The sequence below is a fragment of the Haliotis rufescens genome, unplaced genomic scaffold (assembly GCF_023055435.1).
Source record: "Haliotis rufescens isolate VD_foot unplaced genomic scaffold, xgHalRufe1.0.p SCAF_6, whole genome shotgun sequence".
In the NCBI taxonomy this organism is placed as follows: Eukaryota; Metazoa; Mollusca; class Gastropoda; order Lepetellida; family Haliotidae; genus Haliotis; species Haliotis rufescens.
Genome location: NW_025964334.1, coordinates 19989972 through 20010272, shown reverse-complemented (window position 1 = coordinate 20010272; position 20301 = coordinate 19989972). Strand labels below are relative to the sequence as shown.

The following is a 20301-nucleotide window of genomic DNA, read 5'->3' as shown; positions in this document are numbered from 1 at the left end:
ACTGAATTAAATTTCCTGAAAACCATTCCCGATCCTGTGGTTCCAATCGATATATCGGATCACGAGAAACATGTGCTGTTTCACTAAAGCATAGAGATTCTAGAATATTGCTGGACATACAACCTTTAGTCATAGATCTAAATATGGAACAGATCAAATCATCGATATACCTGAAGCTTTCATGAGGCTTTTTAAACAAATTCCTCTTGCCCTGTGTATATATGCTTCAGGTGGGAACAAAGATTTAAATGATTTAATGGTGACGTAGAAAAGCTGAAGAACCTTCTCTTTGATAGGAATCTGAATTTAGATATCAATGCATCTTTGTTTTAACATTCGGGTAAACATGTTTATATCACCACAATCTCAAACCTGTCATAAATGTATTTCGATTATGTCCCTTTGGGTTTGAAAGGTGTTCGTTTACCAAATATTAAAATAGTAAGGATGATTATGTAAGGTATGAGGAAACCATCTAATATACAAAATAACCTGAATAACCCCAAAAGGACCATTGCAATTGGAATTGTCCTGTTATTATGAACCGATCTTTGGTTGACATTTTTGGATAGACTGATTCTTGAGCTTCCTGGAATGTGTCATATTACTGACCAAAGCATTGCGTTTTACCCAATCAATCACAAACTCAATATCTTCGTCGACAGACAAAACCATACAAATACTGTTTAACATAGACTTTATTATTGAACCAGAGTGCACAATTATGTGGTCACAATCACATATTGATGTTTGGCATGGGCTTTACATTTGTCGAGTTATCTGAATATATCTAAATAACAGTGCTATCTACTTTACATTCCGTGTGTGAATGTAAACCAGTATATAATCCACTATGGTCCAATCAGGCGTCAAACGTGGTCTCGCACTTCAAAAGAACTTCCGTAGAAATTTAGTGTCACCATGCACCGGTAACACAATCCCAAAGTATCGGGTTTTCCTCAGGACCACGCTTTAAACATTCTGCTTGTTCACTGAGCAGGCTCTCCAACATCTGAAACAACACCATCATAAACCATTATGCTGACACCATTTTGAACCACTTGCTTTTTATATATTCGTTTCCATTACCGAATTTTTATCAAAATAAAAATAGAAAATAAAATTATAAAACATGTTTTTTGTGTAAGTTCTTGAAAGGTTTCTCGGTAGAATATAATAGAATAAAATATTATTTAAAGCACTCATGAATAAATAATGGTCAGGGGGGTTCTATTTTCACATTAACTTACTTTTCTGTTTTTCTCAACTGACTCATACTTCTACCATTTTTCCATTTGTGAACGTCGCCGGATGCGTAAATTGAGTAATTTAAACTGAAATGACTAATACACCATTTGAAAAAATATTCATATTCTGTGCGAAACAGTGTCAATGGTTTGACTCCTTTGCGAGAGCAGGGCAGGTTGCATTTTGTTGACATCTGAATCATCTGTACATGAAATAGGAATTGTGATATGAAAATAATAAGATAAGCTATTATATGAATTAGCACCTGTTCTGACACAGGATACTTATTCTGTTTCTTTTAGAAAATCTCGGCTCACCGATAACTGGAGGATCGACCAGAACTGCTGCACCGTCCAAGGGGATACAACCATCTGATGTATGAAGAGAAAAACATTCCTTGCTGTAGTTAAACATTGACCCCAGCACAATGTGTGCTTTCTAAGAGGGATGGGATGTACTATGGTTGAGCGCCATTACCACATTGTGAACATGTTCCTTGACATGATTACCCTTTCCGCGAAAACTTGGTGTGATCACTGATTTTCAGTGGTCCATTCATATAATTTTCACAGCTAGTTTTCACTTTCGGTCAAATGGAATGTGTTTCGGCGTACAAGCTTGATTGGTTATTCTCTTGCATTGACAGTTAATATTAACAAGAGTATCTATGACAGGAAGCTGACGCTGTCAAAATCCGTCATTGGTGTTTTATAAGGGCATTACAAACTACCTTGCCAAACTTGATCCTACTCTGGAACCTTAGAATCGGCATGGTGAATCTCGATATACAGTTCGTTTTATTGAAAAGACCTTACCTCCGACGCATTCTTGTCCTGGAAGGAAATAATATTCAAAATATGATTTACATTAGGACTGTGGTGCCATGTTATCATCATAATGGTACATGTATTTGCATTCAGTTAAGCGTATGTGCTCTTCAGTTTAAAAACAAACCGATGCGTATGGTCTATGTTATACTTTAGGTTACTGTTATTCCATTTATTTCTTTTGCATTCATGACGGATGATACTTTTCAAGTGAGGTAGGTGCTTACCGTTGGCTCCGAGAATTGAAGGTGCAAATCCGGCTGGAATAAAATTATCTTTACTTGATAAATCGTCATACGTTCATGATGAAACACCACTATCCCACGATATAAGTACATCTCATATCATCATCACTGGAACCAACTGCTAAACACACTTAAGAAAAATCACGACCTGACAATTGAAGCTGAGGCTGGCGAATTGGTACAGAATGTATTTTGTGTGTGTTTCTTTTAGATTCAGTATCAACAAAGAAATGTTTATGACGATTATCGTTTGTGTACCGTTTAGACGGTGTTCTGTCACAATTGTCCCTCATGTCATACTTTTCTGAGATATGGTCAGAAAAGAGAAACAATTTTAGTACCAAAGCTTTTGATTCACTGTGTCCATTATTCATTTTGTTTGCTCCTAATAGTAAAACCATAAAACCATCTCAAAGTATCAATATGTTTGTTTTTCTTATTTGCCATCAAAACAACGGATTAGAGAGAAAAGTTTACTTTGCCGCAAAATTGCGATGAGGTTTTTCATCATTGTTTCAACTGCATAAAACAGGCACAAGACTTATCTAAACGTCTTTCATTATGGAACCAAATTCAATCTATCACAAGGTCCCTGTACCACATGCGGTAGCGGTTTGGCGGATGCAGAACTAAATTCAGTTGGTTAGTTCGAACCTCCTGTCTCATCAGAAACTTACGTGCTCCATTTTCAGTAGACGAAGATGTAGAGGATGAAGTTGATGTTGATGTTGATGTTGATGTTGATGTTGATGTTGATACTGATCTATCCATTTCTGTAACAGACATACAGATATATAGGATGAAAAGTTGCAGTTACACGTATAAATTACATAAATAAATAAATAAACGAAGTACTCTTATCGTCGAGGCTGGCTTTTATGTATTGGGGAAACAAGCCTTTCATTGGGTATTATATTTAACCAGTTGATCACAAGTCAGTTAATGTAGTTACCTCTTTTGTTGCTTGCAATGGAAATCGAAATGCCTAAAAAGAAATGTTAAAATAATTGAACATATGAAATATTGATGGAACTGAAACATCTTTAAATACTTTGTACTTCAATATGACAGCCATGAATGTTGATTGAAAGTGGTAAAACATCAGAGAAAAGAGATGCACGTCCGAGACGTTTACAACTTTCTTGAAACCCATGATTACAGAGATGGCAAACCAAGACTTGGGGGAAAATTAAGATTCAAACAAATGATCAGCGGATCCTGGCATGACGACTGTTTATGATAATGTCATATTCTGTTCCTTATCAGCATGTTTCAATACTAAGACAAACGAATATCGATGCTTTCATTGAGATTTCTAAACACAAAGTTACCAATTGATGCAAATATATATTTATACTTACTGATGGCGATCAGGAACAAGACAGTGACTTTGGCGGAGTTCATGATGTTCTGTTGTTCTGTGCTGGCGCTGTTCGGTATGAATATCAGAGCTTTGACTGCCTTACTTATACTGAATGCTATATACATTATGAGATATGCATTGTTTGAAGGTCAATGTTGATTGTTTTCCTATGGTGGAATCAATGTCATTAAAGGAAGAGATAAATATCCAGTATTTGTGTTTGTTAAATAGTAATGACAATATGAATGTAAATGTTATCATATACCTTGAAAAGGATACAACATGACTCTGAGGTTTGGATGGGATTGTAACTACTTTATCACTGCTATCCGAGTGTTTTGTCGCTTTTATGTACAGCCCAAATCAAAGTGTTTAATCTATCGTAGATCCCTACATAAACAATGCAATGTGCTAGAATTATTAGGAAAATATGAAACATCTCACATATCGAGCAAAGACAAATAATTGCGTGGTTTCCCTTTCCCCCTCCCAATGCAGAAATGTACGTGTACCGCATGTGCAATACATATTTCTAATAACAGCAACAAGCGCGCGATCCGATATACCGGTTCGAACAACAGGTTCAGGATTATTGTTCAGAAAAAGTAATTTTGGTATAATAAGTTACTGTACTTGAGAAACTGTACGTATTTAAGTGGAGGGTGGCTAGTATAGTTGGTGCTAAAACACACTTCAGCGGAGGTTAAGGTTCCACTGATTTAACCATCTGGCCTAGAAATAAAGGAGACCAGTGAAACTGCCTCAACTGTTTCATATTTAGATCTATGTGAAAAAGGTTCAGAATGATAAAAACTGTACATAATATCGCGAGACACTTTGAATGACTTTAACTTTCCAACAGCCAACTTCCCTTTATGTCGAGCCATATTCCACCTGTCTTCATTTCACAACTTTTGGGGTACAAACGAGCTTGCTCCTTCTACGAAGCTTTCAAAGGGCGTTGTACGACTCCTGCTCAAACAACATTTGATCAGAGTTTACGACATTCAAGGCCTTAGTAAACCAATAACATGTGGAGAACATGTCCCAATTTGACACACGAGTGACAAAAGTGATGTCTGATGCAAGTCGCTATTTTCATTTGGAAGATATGTTCCCTTGTATTTACTGCAGACCAACCGACTTGCCTGGGTGTCACCGAAGGGCAGGACAGGCTTGACGTTTCGCGAACAGCTGATATGATCACTGTTTGTTTGCTGTTTCTTTGTTTGTCGTTTAATGATGGACTTAGCAATATTCCACCTATATGACGTTGGTCTGTGAATAATCGAGTCTGAGCCAGACAATCCAGTGATTATATTATGATCATCGATCCGAGGAATCGAACAATGGACTCTGCTTTTGGTTGGGATTTTTTATGATTGTAGAAAAGTTGATTTCAGCTTTACTTATAATTATAAAATCTGGGAGGTTGAACCTATAATAAGCATCAATAGTGGTCATTTTACGAATCTGAAAATCAGTAAAATTATACATTCCCTGTCTGTGAAGGGGACAGAAGACACTTTTCATATAATCTAGCATACACATTTAAAGCGTACGCATGTTCTGTCTACATATAGGACAAAGTTTCCATCTATATCTACCAAAGCCAGGGGTGATGGCTGAGCGTATACACATGGCCGTCTGTGTGTTATTATTAATGCCATCAGTAAATAGAAATGAATGTTGTTTATGAGAACGTTATCTCTGTTAATGTCAGCGTAAACACAACACTGTGAAATATCAACTGAGTCTTAGTCTCGCCAAAGTCTCCCAAGATTAGAAACAAATACACTTAAATCATTGAAATCTTATAATGCGTAGAGATACATATATTCTCTGGCAGCAAAGTGAAAAAAAAATAATATTCCGATAACTTCGTCTGTGAGACTCCATTCACCGATCTAGAAATAAGCTGTAGCAGATTTGAAAATGTATCAATGTTATTACCACAATAACGATTCATTCGGTTGTATTTGATTGTCTAATTTCAAAAACTTTAGTCATTCGATCCATGTGGACAACAGTGAATTTTAGTCGATGTAACAGTCGCTTTCCATGGTAATCAGGTGTCGTTTGTCTGGCCTTGGGCCTGGAGGTATAATAAAATGTATCCTTCTTTTGAAAACAATTACATTACCAGCAAACAGTGCCGACGCCACCAAAGAAATGAGTAATTTGAGATTGGCAATACCCATGCTGAAACCACGATGAGAGTTTCAGGAACAAATCAAGCTAGGATGTAACTGTGTTCAATGTGTTTGATTGAATGTTTCCTAACATTATTTTGGATATTTGTTTGTGCTGACGATGATTTATGATTAAGCAATTATTCAGAGAATGGTGGCTCTTGTAAACAGTTATATGCGTGTATCAATTTGTTGGAACAACAATTGGACATTGTGTGTACACGAAAAAACATTTGTTATTCGTTCTGACGTCTAGATTTTTACTTCTTATATACATTAATCACAGCAGTAGTTGATTTGACTTCCTCAATATGATGAACCATTAGATTTAGGTGTGCCATTGTAAATGAGTACGTTGCCATTCGTCAAGACATTGGTCATGGAAGTTATTTACAGACTGTATCTGTGTCAGTCAACTTCAATTTCGATACCATCAATCAGTAACCATCTGGCAACCTTTAATAGCAATTTGGCAACACTGGTAACTGTATCGCTCCTCATTTATCAATTAAAACGTTGTCTCCAACATCAACAAACTTATTCTTGTTGTTCCGTTGCTTGTGTGAGACCAGTTTATCGCGAACACCTGGTGTCATCACGGATTTTCATTGACACACTCATATAATTTCACTTGGTTGCCTGTTACGCCCAATGGTGTCGAGACTGGTTATTCTGTGAAGTTAACCTTTTATATTGCTACATTCTATAAACACCAGTTCGCCTGCAAAAGCAAAAAAAGTGCTTTTTCTTTGCCTGAATTTGCATATTTATGTTATAGGCTTATGTCATGGATAAATGTATTAGTTAAAGGATAATGATTATTACACGTATTTATAACACTCTCATTTTGAACCATTTGTGAATAATAAATAGCTGTACAGATCATATATTTATCATTCTAAATCTTAGATCTAAATACATCTAAATATGAAATTTATGTGGCAGTTTCACAGGTCCATTTTTCTGTCTAAAATGGTTAAATCAGTGGAACCTTTACCTCCGCTAGGTCTCCGTAGGTCTTTACACCCCATTATACTAGTCTCCTTCCTATCTGATGCGTCTTTACAAATCATGTACAGTAGCTTGGTATACCTGAATTAAATTTCCTGAAAACTGTTCCCGATCCTGTGGTTCCAATCGATATATCGGATCACGAGAAACATGTGCTGTTTCACTAAAGGATGGAGATTCTAGAATATTGCTGGACATACAACCTTTAGGCATAGATCTAAATATGGAACAGATCGGGCAACAGATAGGTGGTTAAATCAGTGGAAGGGAATTGGCTATTTTACCGTTATTAAACAGTATCAGATCATCGATATACCTGAAGCTTTCATTAGACTTTTTAAACAAATTCCTTTTGGCCTGTGTATATATGCTTCAGGTGGGAACAAATATTTAAATGATCTATGATGACGAAGAAAAGCTGAAGAACCTACTCCTTGATACCAATCTGAATTTAGATATCAAGGCATCTTTGTTTTAACATTCGGCTAAATGTGTTTATATCACCACAATCTCAAACCTGTCATAAATGGTAAAATCCTCACATGAGCTACCCAGTTTATACACCCATGCTCATTCTGTGTTTTCAACTCCATGTAGCAAGCACACTATAAATCGTCCTTTAGGGGATCCCTATCAGAAATTACTCGTATGTTTTTGCAAATGTATTTCGATCATGTCCCTGTGGGTTTGAAAGTTGTTCGTTTATCAAATATTAAAATAGTAAGGATGATTATGTAAGGTATGAGGAAACCATCTAATATACAAAATAACCTGAATAACCTGAAAAGGACCATTGCAATTGGAATTGTCCTGTTATTATGAACCGATCTTTGGTTGACATTTTTGGATAGACTGATTCTTGAGCTTCCTGGAATGTGTCATATTACTGACCAAAGCATTGCGTTTTACCCAATCACTCACAAACAAAATATCTTCGTCGACAGACAAAACCATACAAATACTGTTTAACATAGACTTTATTATTGAACCATAGTGCACAATTATGTGTTCACAATCACATATTGATGTTTGGCATGGGCTTTACATTTGTCGAGTTTTCTGAATATATCTAAATAACAGTGCTATCTACTTTACATTCCGTGTGTGAATGTAAACCAGTATATAATCCACTATGGTCCAATCAGGCGTCAAACGTGGTCTCGCACTTCAAAAGAACTTCCGTAGAAATTTAGTGTCACCATGCACCGGTAACACAATCCCAAAGTATCGGGTTTTCCTTAGGACCACGCTTTAAACATTCTGTTTGTTCACTGAGCAGGCTCTCCAACATCTGAAACAACACCATGATAAACCATTATGCTGACACCATTTTGAACCACTTGCTTTATATATATTCGTTCCCATTACTGAATTTTTATCAAAATAAAAATAGAAAATAAAATGATAAAACATGTTTTTTGTGTAAGTTCTTAAAAGGTTTCTCGGTAGAATATAATAGAATAAAATATTATTAAAAGCACCCTTGAATAAATAATGGTCAGTGGGGTTCTATTTTCACATTAACTTACTTTTCTGTTTTTCTCAACTGACTCATACTTCTACCTTTTTTCCATTTGTGAACGTCGCCGGATGCGTAAATTGAATAATTTAAACTGAAATGACTAATACACCATTTGAAAAAATATTCATATTCTGTGCGAAACAGTGTCAATGGTTTGACTCCTTTGCGAGAGCAGGGCAGGTTGCATTTTGTTGACATCTGAATCATCTGTACATGAAATAGGAATTGTGATATGAAAATAATAAGATAAGCTATTATATGAATTAGCACCTGTTCTGACACAGGATACTTATTCTGTTTCTTTTAGAAAATCTCGGCACACCGATAACTGGAGGATCGACCAGAACTGCTGCACCGTCCAAGGGGATACAACCATCTGATGTATGAAGAAAGAAATATTCCTTGCTGTAGTTAAACATTGACCCCAGCACAATGTGTGCTTTCTAAGAGGGATTGGATGTACTATGGTTGAGCGCCATTACCACATTGTGAACATGTTCCTTGACATGATTACCCTTTCCGCGAAAACTTGGTGTGATCACTGATTTTCAGTGGTCCATTCATATAATTTTAACAGCTAGTTTTCACTTTCGGTCAAATGGAATCTGTTTCGGCGTATAATCTTGATTGGTTATTCTCTTGCATTGACAGCTAATATTAACAAGAGTATCTATGACAGGAAAGTGACGTTGTTTTTCAAATATTTGTTTTTAAAATCCGAAGCAAATGTCAAAATCCGTCATTGGTGTTTTATAAGGGCATTACAAACTACCTTGCCAAAGTTGATCCTACTCTGGAACCTTAGAATCGGCATGGTGAATCTCGATATACAGTTTGTATTATTGAAAAGACCTTTCCTCCGACGCATTCTTATCCTGGAAGGACAAGAATATTCAAAATATGATTTACATTAGGACTGTGGTGCCATGTTATCATCATAATGGTACATGTATTTGCATTCACTTAAGCGTATATGCTCTTCAGTTTAAAAACCAACCGATGCGTATGGTCTATGTTATACTTTAGGTTACTGTTATTCCATTTATTTCTTTTGCATTCATGACGGATGATACTTTTCAAGTGAGGTAGGTGCTTACCGTTGGCTCCGAGAATTGAAGGTGCAAATCCGGCTGGAATAAAATTATCTTTACTTGATAAATCGTCATACGTTCATGATGAAACACCACAATCCCACGATATAAGTACATCTCATATCATCATCACTGGAACCAACTGCTTAACACATTTAAGAAAAATCACGACCTGACAATTGAAGCTGAGGCTGGCGAATTGGTACAGAATGTATTTTGTGTGTGTTTCTTTTAGATTCAGTATCAACAAAGAAATGTTTATGACGATTATCGTTTGTGTACCGTTTAGACGGTGTTCTGTCACATTTGTCCCTCATGTCATACTTTTCTGAGATATGGTCAGAAAAGAGAAACAATTTTAGTACCAAAGCTTTTGATTCACTGTGTCCATTATTCATTTTGTTTGCTCCTAATAGTAAAACCATAAAACCATCTCAAAGTATCAATATGTTTGTTTTTCTTATTTGCCATCAAAGCAACGGATTAGAGAGAAAAGTTTACGTTGCCGCAAAATTGCGATGAGGTTTTTCATCATTGTTTCAACTGCATAAAACAGGCACAAGATTTATCTAAACGTCTTTCATTATGGAACCAAATTCAATCTATCACAAGGTCCCTGTACCACATGCGGTAGCGGTTTGGCGGATGCAGAACTAAATTCAGTTGGTTAGTTCGAACCTCCTGTCTCATCAGAAACTTACGTGCTCCATTTTCAGTAGACGAAGATGTAGAGGATGAAGTTGATGTTGATGTTGATGTTGATGTTGATGTTGATGTTGAAGCTGATGTTGATGTTGATACTGATCTATCCATTTCTGTAACAGACATACAGATATATAGGATGAAAAGTTGCAGTTACACGTATAAATTACATAAATAAATAAAAAAAACACGAAGTACTCTTATCGTCGAGGCTGGCTTTTATGTATTGGGGAAACAAGCCTTTCATTGGGTATTATATTTAACCAGTTGATCACAAGTCAGTTAATGTAGTTACCTCTTTTGTTGCTTGCAATGGAAATCGAAATGCCTAAAAAGAAATGTTAAAATAATTGAACATATGAAATATTGATGGAACTGAAACACCTATAAATACTTTGTACTTCAATATGACAGCCATGAATGTTAATTGAAAGTTGTAAAACATCAGAGAAAAGAGATGCACGTCCGAGACGTTTACAACTTTCTTGAAACCCATGATTACAGAGATGGCAAACCAAGACTTGGGGGAAAATTAAGATTCAAACAAATGATCAGCGGATCCTGGCATGACGACTGTTTATGATAATGTCATATTCTGTTCCTTATCAGCATGTTTCAATACTAAGACAAACGAATATCGATGCTTTCATTGAGATTTCTGAACACAAAGTTACCAATTGATGCAAATATATATTTATACTTACTGATGGCGATCAGGAACAAGACAGTGACTTTGGCGGAGTTCATGATGTTCTGTTGTTCTGTGCTGGCGCTGTTCGGTATGAATATCAGAGCTATGACTGCCTTACTCATACTGAATACTATATATATTATGAGAAATGCATTGTTTGAAGGTCAATGTTGATTGTTTTCCTATGGTGGAATCAAGGTCATTAAAGGAAGAGCTAAATATCCAGTATTTGTGTTTGTTAAATAGTTATGACTCTGAGGTTTGGATGGGATTGTAACTACTTTATCACTGCTATTCGAGTGTTTTGTCGCTTTTATTTACAGCCCAAATCAAAGTATTTTTTATCTAGTGTAGATACCTACATAAACAATGCAAATTGCTAGAAAATTTGGGAAAATATGAAACATCTCACATATCGAGCATAGACAAATAATTGCGTGGTTTCCCTTTCCCCCTCCCAATGCAGAAATATACGTTTATCGCACGTGCAATACATATTTCTCTTGACAGCATCGAGCGCGCGATCCGATATACCGGTTCGAACAACAGGTTCAGGATTATTGTTCAGAAAAGTTAATTTAGGTATAATAAGTTACTGTACATGAGAAACTGTACGTATTTAAGTGGAAGGAGGCGAGTATAAAATTGGTGTAAAAACGCACTTCAGCGGAGGTAAAGGTTCCACTGATTTAACCATCTGGGCTAGAAACAAAGGAGATCAGTGAAACTGCCTCAACTGTTTCATATTTAGATCTATGTGAAAAAGGTTCAGAATGATAAAAACTGTACATAATATCGCGAGACACTTTGAATGACTTTAACTTTCCAACAGCCAACTTCCCTTTATGTCGAGCCATATTCCACCTGTCTTCATTTCACAACTTTTGGGGTACAAACGAGCTTGCTCCTTCTACGAAGCTTTCAAAGGGCGTTGTACGACTCCTGCTCAAACAACATTTGATCAGAGTTTACGACATTCAAGGCCTTAGTAAACCAATAACATGTGGAGAACATGTCCCAATTTGACACACGAGTGACAAAAGTGATGTCTGATGCAAGTCGCTATTTTCATTTGGAAGATATGTTCCCTTGTATTTACTGCAGACCAACTGACTTGCCTGGGTGTCACCGAAGGGCAGGACAGGCTTGACGTTTCGCGAACAGCTGATATGATCACTGTTTGTTTGCTGTTTCTTTGTTTGTCGTTTAAATATTGACTTAGCAATATTCCACCTATATGACGTTGGTCTGTGAATAATCGAGTCTGAGCCAGACAATCCAGTGATTGATATTATGATCATCGATCCGAGGAATCGAACAATGGACTCTGCTTTTGGTTGGGATTTTTTATGATCGTAGAAAAGTTGATTTCAGCTTTACTTATAATTATAAAATCTGGGAGGTTGAACCTATAATAAGCATCAATAGTGGTCATTTTACGAATCTGAAAATCAGTAAAATTATACATTCCCTGTCTGTGAAGGGGACAGAAGGCACTTTTCATATAATCTAGCATACACATTTAAAGCGTACGCATGTTCTGTCTACATATAGGACAAAGTTTCCATCTATATCTACCAAAGCCAGGGGTGATGGCTAAGCGTATACACATGGCCGTCTGTGTGTTATTATTAATGCCATCAGTAAATAGAAATGAATCTTGTTTATGAGAACGTTATCTCTGTTAATGTCAGCGTAAACACAACACTGTGAAATATCAACTGAGTCTTAGTCTCGCCAAAGTCTCCCACGATTAGAAACAAATACACTTAAATTATTGAAATCTTATAATGCGTAGAGATACATATATTCTCTGGCAGCAAAGTGAAAAAAAAAATAATAATTCCGATAACTTCGTCTGTGAGACTCCATTCACCGAGTTAGAAATAAGCTGTAGCAGATTTGAAACTGTATTAATGTTATTACCACAATAACGATTCATTCGGTTGTATTTGATTGTCTAATTTCAAAAACTTTAGTCATTCGATCCATGTGGACAACAGTGAATTTTAGTCGATGTAACAGTCGCTTTCCATGGTAATCAGGTGTCGTTTGTCTGGCCTTGGGCCTGGAGGTATAATAAAATGTATCCTTCTTTTGAAAACAATTACATTACCAGCAAACAGTGCCGACGCCACCAAAGAAATGAGTAATTTGAGATTGGCAATACCCATGCTGAAACCACGATGAGAGTTTCAGGAACAAATCAAGCTAGGATGTAACTGTGTTCAATGTGTTTGATTGAATGTTTCCTAACATTATTTTGGATATTTGTTTGTGCTGACGATGATTTATGATTAAGCAATTATTCAGAGAATGGTGGCTCTTGTAAACAGTTATATGCGTGTATCAATTTGTTTGAACAACATTTGGACATTGTGTGTACACGAAAAACCATTTGTTATTCGTTCTGACGTCTAGATTTTTACTTCTTATATACATTAATCACAGCAGTAGTTGATTTGACTTCCTCAATATGATGAACCATTAGATTTAGGTGTGCCATTGTAAAAGAGTACGTTGCCATTCGTCAAGACATTGGTCATGGAAGTTATTTACAGACTGTATCTGTGTCAGTCAACTTCAATTTCGATACCATCAATCAGTACCCATCTGGTAACCTTTAATAGCAATTTGGCAACACTGGTAACTGTATCGCTCCTCATTTATCAATTAAAACGTTGTCTCCAACATCAACAAACTTATTCTTGTTGTTCCGTTGCTTGTGTGAGACTAGTTTATCGCGAACACCTTGTGTCATCACGGATTTTCATTGACACACTCATATAATTTCACTTGGTTGCCTGTTACGCCCAATGGTGTCGAGACTGGTTATTCTGTGAAGTTAACCTTTTATATTGCTACATTCTATAAACACCAGTTCGCCTGCAAAAGCAAAAAAAGTGCTTTTTCTTTGCCTGAATTTGCATATTTATGTTATAGGCTTATGTCATGGATAAATGTACTAGTTAAAGGATAATGATTATGACACGTATTTATAACACTCTCATTTTGAACCATTTGTGAATAATAAATAGCTGTACAAATCATATATTTATCATTCTAAATCTTAGATCTAAATAGATCTAAATATGAAATTTATGTGGCAGTTTCACAGGTCCATTTTTCTGTCTCAAATAGTTAAATCAGTGGAACCTTTACCTCCGCTAGGTCTCCGTAGGTCTTTACACCCCATTATACTAGTCTCCTTCCTATCTGATGCGTCTTTACAAATCATGTACAGTAGCTTGGTATACCTGAATTAAATTTCCTGAAAACTGTTCCCGATCCTGTGGTTCCAATCGATATATCGGATCACGAGAAACATGTGCTGTTTCACTAAAGGATGGAGATTCTAGAATATTGCTGGACATACAACCTTTAGGCATAGATCTAAATATGGAACAGATCGGGCAACAGATAGGTGGTTAAATCAGTGGAAGGGAATTGGCTATTTTACCGTTATTAAACAGTATCAGATCATCGATATACCTGAAGCTTTCATGAGACTTTTTAAACAAATTCCTTTTGGCCTGTGTATATATGCTTCAGGTGGCAACAAATATTTAAATGATCTATGATGACGAAGAAAAGCTGAAGAACCTACTCCTTGATACCAATCTGAATTTAGATATCAAGGCATCTTTGTTTTAACATTCGGCTAAATGTGTTTATATCACCACAATCTCAAACCTGTCATAAATGGTAAAATCCTCACATGAGCTACCCAGTTTATACACCCATGCTCATTCTGTGTTTTCAACTCCATGTAGCAAGCACACTATAAATCGTCCTTTAGGGGATCCCTATCAGAAATTACTCGTATGTTTTTGCAAATGTATTTCGATCATGTCCCTTTGGGTTTGAAAGGTGTTCGTTTATCAAATATTAAAATAGTAAGGATGATTATGTAAGGTATGAGGAAACCATCTAATATACACAATAACCTGAATAACCTGAAAAGGACCATTGCAATTGGAATTGTCCTGTTATTATGAACCGATCTTTGGTTGACATTTTTGGATAGACTGATTCTTGAGCTTCCTGGAATGTGTCATATTACTGACCAAAGCATTGCGTTTTACCCAATCACTCACAAACTCAATATCTTCGTCGACAGACAAAACCATACAAATACTGTTTAACATAGACTTTATTATTGAACCATAGTGCACAATTATGTGTTCACAATCACATATTGATGTTTGGCATGGGCTTTACATTTGTCGAGTTTTCTGAATATATCTAAATAACAGTGCTATCTACTTTACATTCCGTGTGTGAATGTAAACCAGTATATAATCCACTATGGTCCAATCAGGTGTCAAACGTGGTCTCGCACTTCAAAAGAACTTCCGTAGAAATTTAGTGTCACCATGCACCGGTAACACAATCCCAAAGTATCGGGTTTTCCTTAGGACCACGCTTTAAACATTCTGTTTGTTCACTGAGCAGGCTCTCCAACATCTGAAACAACACCATGATAAACCATTATGCTGACACCATTTTGAACCACTTGCTTTATATATATTCGTTTCCTTTACCGAATTTTTATCAAAATAAAAATAGAAAATAAAATGATAAAACATGTTTTTTGTGTAAGTTCTTAAAAGGTTTCTCGGTAGAATATAATAGAATAAAATATTATTAAAAGCACCCTTGAATAAATAATGGTCAGTGGGGTTCTATTTTCACATTAACTTACTTTTCTGTTTTTCTCAACTGACTCATACTTCTACCTTTTTTCCATTTGTGAACGTCGCCGGATGCGTAAATTGAATAATTTAAACTGAAATGACTAATACACCATTTGAAAAAATATTCATATTCTGTGCGAAACAGTGTCAATGGTTTGACTCCTTTGCGAGAGCAGGGCAGGTTGCATTTTGTTGACATCTGAATCATCTGTACATGAAATAGGAATTGTGATATGAAAATAATAAGATAAGCTATTATATGAATTAGCACCTGTTCTGACACAGGATACTTATTCTGTTTCTTTTAGAAAATCTCGGCTCACCGATAACTGGAGGATCGACCAGAACTGCTGCACCGTCCAAGGGGATACAACCATCTGATGTATGAAGAAAGAAATATGCCTTGCTGTAGTTAAACATTGACCCCAGCACAATGTGTGCTTTCTAAGAGGGATGGGATGTACTATGGTTGAGCGCCATTACCACATTGTGAACATGTTCCTTGACATGATTACCCTTTCCGCGAAAACTTGGTGTGATCACTGATTTTCAGTGGTCCATTCATATAATTTTCACAGCTAGTTTTAACTTTCGGTCAAATGGAATCTGTTTCGGCGTATAATCTTGATTGGTTATTCTCTTGCATTGACAGTTAATATTAACAAGAGTATCTATGACAGGAAAGTGACGTTGTTTTTCAAATATTTGTTTTTAAAATCCGAAGCAAATGTCAAAATCCGTCATTGGTGTTTTATAAGGGCATTACAAACTACCTTGCCAAAGTTGATCCTACTCTGGAACCTTAGAATCGGCTAGTGAATTTCGATATACAGTTTGTATTATTGAAAAGACCTTACCTCCGACGCATTCTTGTCCTGGAAGGAAATAATATTCAAAATATGATTTACATTAGGACTGTGGTGCCATGTTATCATCATAATGGTACATGTATTTGCATTCACTTAAGCGTATGTGCTCTTCAGTTTAAAAACCAACCGATGCGTATGGTCTATGTTATACTTTAGGTTACTGTTATTCCATTTATTTCTTTTGCATTCATGACGGATGATACTTTTCAAGTGAGGTAGGTGCTTACCGTTGGCTCCGAGAATTGAAGGTGCAAATCCGGCTGGAATAAAATTATCTTTACTTGATAAATCGTCATACGTTCATGATGAAACACCACAATCCCACGATATAAGTACATCTCATATCATCATCACTGGAACCAACTGCTTAACACACTTAAGAAAAATCACGACCTGACAATTGAAGCTGAGGCTGGCGAATTGGTACAGAATGTATTTTGTGTGTGTTTCTTTTAGATTCAGTATCAACAAAGAAATGTTTATGACGATTATCGTTTGTGTACCGTTTAGACGGTGTTCTGTCACATTTGTCCCTCATGTCATACTTTTCTGAGATATGGTCAGAAAAGAGAAACAATTTTAGTACCAAAGCTTTTGATTCACTGTGTCCATTATTCATTTTTTTTGCTCCTAATAGTAAAACCATAAAACCATCTCAAAGTATCAATATGTTTGTTTTTCTTATTTGCCATCAAAGCAACGGATTAGAGAGAAAAGTTTACGTTGCCGCAAAATTGCGATGAGGTTTTTCATCATTGTTTCAACTGCATAAAACAGGCACAAGATTTATCTAAACGTCTTTCATTATGGAACCAAATTCAATCTATCACAAGGTCCCTGTACCACATGCGGTAGCGGTTTGGCGGATGCAGAACTAAATTCAGTTGGTTAGTTCGAACCTCCTGTCTCATCAGAAACTTACGTGCTCCATTTTCAGTAGACGAAGATGTAGAGGATGAAGTTGATGTTGATGTTGATGTTGAAGCTGATGTTGATGTTGATACTGATCTATCCATTTCTGTAACAGACATACAGATATATAGGATGAAAAGTTGCAGTTACACGTATAAATTACATAAATAAATAAATAAACGAAGTACTCTTATCGTCGAGGCTGGCTTTTATGTATTGGGGAAACAAGCCTTTCATTGGGTATTATATTTAACCAGTTGATCACAAGTCAGTTAATGTAGTTACCTCTTTTGTTGCTTGCAATGGAAATCGAAATGCCTAAAAAGAAATGTTAAAATAATTGAACAAATGAAATATTGATGGAACTGAAACACCTATAAATACTTTGTACTTCAATATGACAGCCATGAATGTTAATTGAAAGTGGTAAAACATCAGAGAAAAGAGATGCACGTCCGAGACGTTTACAACTTTCTTGAAACCCATGATTACAGAGATGGCAAACCAAGACTTGGGGGAAAATTAAGATTCAAACAAATGATCAGCGGATCCTGGCATGACGACTGTTTATGATAATGTCATATTCTGTTCCTTATCAGCATGTTTCAATACTAAGACAAACGAATATCGATGCTTTCATTGAGATTTCTAAACACAAAGTTACCAATTGATGCAAATATATATTTATACTTACTGATGGCGATCAGGAACAAGACAGTGACTTTGGCGGAGTTCATGATGTTCTGTTGTTCTGTGCTGGCGCTGTTCGGTATGAATATCAGAGCTTTGACTGCCTTACTTATACTGAATGCTATATACATTATGAGATATGCATTGTTTGAAGGTCAATGTTGATTGTTTTCCTATGGTGGAATCAATGTCATTAAAGGAAGAGATAAATATCCAGTATTTGTGTTTGTTAAATAGTAATGACAATATGAATGTAAATGTTATCATATACCTTGAAAAGGATACAACATGACTCTGAGGTTTGGATGGGATTGTAACTACTTTATCCCTGCTATCCGAGTGTTTTGTCGCTTTTATGTACAGCCCAAATCAAAGTGTTTAATCTATCGTAGATCCCTACATAAACAATGCAATGTGCTAGAATTATTAGGAAAATATGAAACATCTCACATATCGAGCAAAGACAAATAATTGCGTGGTTTCCCTTTCCCCCTCCCAATGCAGAAATGTACGTGTACCGCACGTGCAATACATATTTCTAATAACAGCAACAAGCGCGCGATCCGATATACCGGTTCGAACAACAGGTTCAGGATTATTGTTCAGAAAAAGTAATTTTGGTATAATAAGTTACTGTACATGAGAAACTGTATGTATTTAAGTGGAGGGTGGCTAGTATAATTGGTGCTAAAACACACTTCAGCGGAGGTTAAGGTTCCACTGATTTAACCATCTGGCCTAGAAATAAAGGAGACCAGTGAAACTGCCTCAACTGTTTCATATTTAGATCTATGTGAAAAAGGTTCAGAATGATAAAAACTGTACATAATATCGCGAGACACTTTGAATGACTTTAACTTTCCAACAGCCAACTTCCCTTTATGTCGAGCCATATTCCACCTGTCTTCATTTCACAACTTTTGGGGTACAAACGAGCTTGCTCCTTCTACGAAGCTTTCAAAGGGCGTTGTACGACTCTTGCTCAAACAATATTTGATCAGAGTTTACGACATTCAAGGCCTTAGTAAAGCTTTAACATGTGGAGAACATGTCCCAATTTGACACACGAGTGACAAAATTGATGTCTGATGCAAGTCGCTATTTTCATTTGGAAGATATGTTCCCTTGTATTTACTGCAGACCAACCGACTTGCCTGGGTGTCACCGAAGGGCAGGACAGGCTTGACGTTTCGCGAACAGCTGATATGATCACTGTTTGTGTGCTGTTTCTTTGTTTGTCGTTTAATTATTGACTTAGCAATATTCCACCTATATGACGTTGGTCTGTGAATAATCGAGTCTGAGCCAGACAATCCAGTGATTGATATTATGATCATCGATCCGAGGAATCGAACAATGGACTCTGCTTTTGGTTGGGATTTTTTATGATCGTAGAAAAGTTGATTTCAGCTTTACTTATAATTATAAAATCTGGGAGGTTGAACCTATAATAAGCATCAATAGTGGTCATTTTACGAATCTGAAAATCAGTAAAATTATACATTCCCTGTCTGTGAAGGGGACAGAAGACACTTTCCATATAATCTAGCATACACATTTAAAGCGTACGCATGTTCTGTCTACATAAGACAAAGTTTCCATCTATATCTACCAAAGCCAGGGGTGATGGCTAAGCGTATACACATGGCCGTCTGTGTGTTATTATTAATGCCATCAGTAAATAGAAATGAATCTTGTTTATGAGAACGTTATCTCTGTTAATGTCAGCGTAAACACAACACTTTGAAATATCAACTGAGTCTTAGTCTCGCCAAAGTCTCCCACGATTAGAAACAAATACACTTAAATTATTGAAATCTTATAATGCGTAGAGATACATATATTCTCTGGCAGCAAAGTGAAAAAAAAATAATATTCCGATAACTTCGTCTGTGAGACTCCATTCACCGAGTTAGAAATAAGCTGTAGCAGATTTGAAACTGTATCAATGTTATTACCACAATAACGATTCATTCGGTTGTATTTGATTGTCTAATTTCAAAAACTTTAGTCATTCGATCCATGTGGACAACAGTGAATTTTAGTCGATGTAACAGTCGCTTTCCATGGTAATCAGGTGTCGTTTGTCTGGCACTGGGCCTGGAGGTATAATAAAATGTATCCTTCTTTTGAAAACAATTACATTACCAGCAAACAGTGCCGACGCCACCAAAGAAATGAGTAATTTGAGATTGGCAATACCCATGCTGAAACCACGATGAGAGTTTCAGGAACAAATCA

At 36.3% G+C, this 20301-nt stretch overlaps 3 long non-coding RNA genes across 3 annotated transcripts; all 3 read right to left on the bottom strand.

The window, feature by feature from the left end:
* Nucleotides 1–720: 720 nt before the first annotated feature.
* Nucleotides 721–3083, bottom strand: LOC124113660. Its single transcript, XR_007218705.1, has 5 exons — nucleotides 2998–3083; nucleotides 2303–2335; nucleotides 2064–2081; nucleotides 1566–1619; nucleotides 721–1012 (listed from the first exon to the last, which is right to left on the bottom strand). It is a non-coding gene; the product is annotated as an uncharacterized LOC124113660 (long non-coding RNA).
* A 4764-nt stretch (nucleotides 3084–7847) lies between these two features.
* Nucleotides 7848–9537, bottom strand: LOC125374639. The gene is made up of 3 exons (XR_007218708.1): nucleotides 9506–9537; nucleotides 8731–8784; nucleotides 7848–8177 (listed from the first exon to the last, which is right to left on the bottom strand). It is a non-coding gene; the product is annotated as an uncharacterized LOC125374639 (long non-coding RNA).
* Nucleotides 9538–10255: 718 nt separating this feature from the next.
* LOC125374887 lies at nucleotides 10256–10978 on the bottom strand. The gene is made up of 3 exons (XR_007218781.1): nucleotides 10906–10978; nucleotides 10497–10529; nucleotides 10256–10314 (listed from the first exon to the last, which is right to left on the bottom strand). It is a non-coding gene; the product is annotated as an uncharacterized LOC125374887 (long non-coding RNA).
* Between the last annotated feature and the right edge of the window lie 9323 nt (nucleotides 10979–20301).